Here is a 4,334-nt window from a genome sequence, read left to right as displayed (position 1 = left end):
AAAAGAGGGAGAAAGGGAGAGAAAGAGTAGAAGGAAGGAAAGAACCAAAAACTACAGGATTCATATCATAAATTTTAAAATTTTAATATTACTTTTAAGCTAATTGCATTTGAAATGATATATTTTCGAATGCGATATATTTCATTAATTTTGTTTTTTTTTAAGTTTCAAAAAAAAGTGAAAAATTATTTTCCATTTTTTCAACTAAAATTTTTCCATTTCATTAAAAATTAATTGGAAAGAGATAGCAAAAGAGTGAATCATTCGTTTAAAACAATAACAAAAAATAAAATTATTAAAAATAAATTGAAAACAAAAAGAAAAAAAGTTGGAAGAGATTCTAAATTGAATTCTAATAATAAATTTAGGATAAAAATTAAAGAAATTAAATAGCTCACTTTTTTTACACACTTAATAAGTCATAATAATGACGTAGCAATAATGATTATAATTAGTAAAAATTATCATAATTAATGCAACAATAATTAAAACAATAATTATTTAATTGTAAAAAATTTAATTAATGTTTTGATATTTAATATTTTGCACTAATAAAACACTCGATAATTATCGTATAAAATTAATTAATTATCACAAATACACTAGAAATATAGCAAAAATATTGCAAAAATTTTACAATATCAAAGAAAAAAAAAAAGAGTTTTGAATATGGAATAGAAGAAACGAAATTAATGATCCGTAAATCTTCAGCAATTAAAGCATACTGAATTGGCGGATAATGATAATAAGAATCAGTAATAATACCGATAACAGACAATATAGGCGCCATTGGTTTGATATACTTGGTATACATATATATATATAATGATTAATCAGGAAAAAAAAATAATTAAAAATGAAATCAAAAGAAAAAAGATTGTGAAATTATTTAAAATTAAATTAATTCTATTAAATGATAAGATTTTGCAAATATGCATTTCAATCTGTACTTTTAATAAGCATTGGATTTAATAATTGGTAGCAAATTTGTTGAAATATTTGAAAATTTTGCATAATTTCTAAAATTTCTTCCAACAAATTTTATCATTAAAATTGTTCGAATTTTTATGAAAAAGGAAAGTTTTTTGGATTCTTTGATGTTAAAAAGTTGAAAAAAATAACAATTCATTTATAATTCTAAAAATGATTGAGGAAATTTATTGTTTTTTTTTTTTGAAATGAGAAATTCCAAATTTCAAATTTTGCAAAATTTTGGAAAATTTTTTGTGCATTATATTTAATATTACAGTAATTTTCCTTTTTAATAATGTCATCAATATATTTGGTGGAAAAAGATAGGCAATAAAGAAGGAAATATCATCTTTTTGAATTAATTTTCAAGAAATTTTCTTCAAAATCAAGAAAAAAGTGATTCGTTGACAATTCTAAAAATTCAAAATTTCACTTTCTGTTTTTTTTCTGCTATTTTTTAAATTGGTTAGGAAAACACACACACACAGACACCACATAGACACACACACACACACACAAATATACAAAAAGCAAAAGAAGATGAAAATGAGGAAATGAAAATATTCGAAAGGATACGGTAGAATATTTCAGAGGAAAAAATATTTTTTTTCGTTTTTATTTTATTGGGAAGGAAAAGAGCGTAAAGAAGATGAGGTGAAATTTTCCGGGAATTGAACGGTAAAAGGAAAAGAGGCTAAAGGATGAAGGAATAAAATATACAGGTGGATGACATGACGGCGCCAATCAAACGATCTTTTTAAAAATAGATTCAAAAAATGAGGTTGAAAAGGAAAAAAAGAACGGAAAGAAAAACAAGAAGGAGAGAATAAATTGGAAAAGGAAAAAAAAGAAGAAAAGAAAATTTTACAAAGTTATGTTTGGAATATTTTTATGATACTTAGAAATTATAATAATTATTAATAAAAGATAAAGTATGTAATTAAAAAAAACTTTTTTTTTCCAAATGATAATTGAAAATGAATATGAGAAGATTGTTGTCATGTCAAATTTAATTAAATTTCCATTTATTTTAATTTGAAAAATGATCAAAAAGAAAATTGGAATTGACATTAGATTGGTTTGTTTGAATTTACATTTGAAATTACATTCATTATTTATTATTGAAATTTTTTTTTTTAATTTTTATTTTATTATATTTGATATTGCTAATTTGATGGCATTGTTAAAGCATTCATTTGATTTCAATTTCAATAATATTTTCAAAATATTTATGGATTAAATATTTGGATTCATTTAAAAAAAAAAGATTCAAATTTACATTTTTGGTAATTTTCGTTTACTTTCATTATTAAATTTATTTTATTTTAATTTCAGTGTTATTTTCCTCCCTTTTTTCTCCTTTTTTTGTTTTTTGTTTTTTTTTGGTTACATTCAGATAATTTTCATTTATTTCATTCGATATTTTTCATTCATTTTTAAGCTACTTTAATTTTATTCAATTCGGTTTAATTTAATTATTTAATTTTAACTTTTTTTAGCTCAGTTTAAAAAATTTGATTCATTTTTTTTTTTGTTTTCAATTTTTTCCATAGAACATATAAAACTATATATGCCCCCTATGATAGTATTCATAAATTTTAATTGTTTTAGTGAAATTTCGTTTTAGTTCCTTCTTTTCAAAGTATGATTTATGTGATGAAAATAAAAAAAAAAGGGAAAAAGGGTTTTAGAGAGTTAGGAAGGGAGAGAGAGAGAGAGAAAGAGAGAGGGAAAATTAAACAAAAGGAAAACCTTTTAAAATCTTTTTCACATTATACTATTTCATAAATAGTTTGTGATTGGGAAATATTATACAATCAATTGCAAATAATTCTTTCCTTTCAATCTTACATTTTATAAATGTCAAAAAAAAGCAAAGAACAAAGAAAAAAAATCACACAAAAGGTTAAAAATTTTAAAAGAGACGAGTAAATAGGAAAAGAAATATGCAAAATTTCGAATCGATTCATACTTCATATTTTACTAATTTTCTATTTTAATTCATATTTTTTATTAATTTTTTCTATGCTAATTTATCTATTGAAGATTTTTTTTTGAAATAAATTTTGTATTTCAATTATATTTTAATTACTATTATTTCAATCATATTTTAATTGCTGTTAATTAAATCTATTTTTATTGTTATCATTTCAATCACATTTTAACCATTATTATTTTGATCATATTTTAATTGTTATTGTTTTAATCATATTTTAGCCATTGTTATTTTAGTCATTTTTTAATAATTATTATTTTGATCGTATTTTAACTATTATTATTTCAACCATATTTTAATTACTGTTGTTTCAGTCATATTTTAATTATCATTATTCCAATCAAATTTTTATTATTATTATTATAATTATTTTAGTAATTTTAAACATTAAATTTATATTTTAATGATTTATAATTTCCACATTTTACACTTTAGCAATTAATTTGTGGAGATTTTTGCAAATTTTTGAAATATTTTGTTTTTAATTTAATTTAAATTTTTAAATCAATTAATGAATATTCAAAAATATATGCATGACATAGTGTATGGGCAAAAAAAAAAAATAAGCGGTTATTTATAAGAGAAAGCAGTAAAGGTGTTGGTGACATCGGTTACTGATGACATCGGTTTATAGGTAAAGGAAATTGTGGGAGGAGTAGAAGAAAATGTTGGTGACATCGTTTTTCTTTTTATTATTTTTTCATTTTTCGTTTCTTTTTTTTTGCCTTATTGAAGGACAGCGACTGATTGGCGCCCCACAATCCAATGCCACCGTAATCACTCCTAATAATCTTTCAATTCAATACCTGCATCATAAACTCTACGGTAAACAATGGTAAGCCAACGAATGATATAATATTGTAGATTAACTTTTCTATCCTATATCAATATTTATATCTCTAAAAGGGGTTATAGGTCAAATTTAAGAAATATTTTAAAATTTTAAAAATCTTCGTTAAAGTGAAACTTTCTCGTGTATTTTCAAATAAAACAATCATTTTCTTCTCTTTTATATTTGCTAAAATCTTATTCTATTCATTTTTTCCTCACTCTTAGTTTATATTTTAAAAAAAAATAATATTTAAAAAATACTTCTTGATGTAAAATTTTTTAAAATTTTTAAAAAATTTTAAAACTTTTGTAAAATTTCTGCTAAACAAATTGTCTCAAAGTAGCTTGATAATAATATTTTTAAAATATGATGATTTCAATTGATAACTTTGCATATTTACTAAGCCAAACTACAGGAAATTAAAAATAATGAATTAAAATATATATGTTGATAAACATGTATATATGAATGTATATATATATATATATATGTATGTATGTATATGTGTGTGTGTGTGTGTGTGTGTGGTGTGGT

This window comes from Loa loa, assembly GCF_000183805.2.
Source record: "Loa loa unplaced genomic scaffold supercont3.206, whole genome shotgun sequence".
NCBI lineage: Eukaryota > Metazoa > Nematoda > Chromadorea > Rhabditida > Onchocercidae > Loa > Loa loa.
This window is presented reverse-complemented; position numbering follows the sequence as displayed.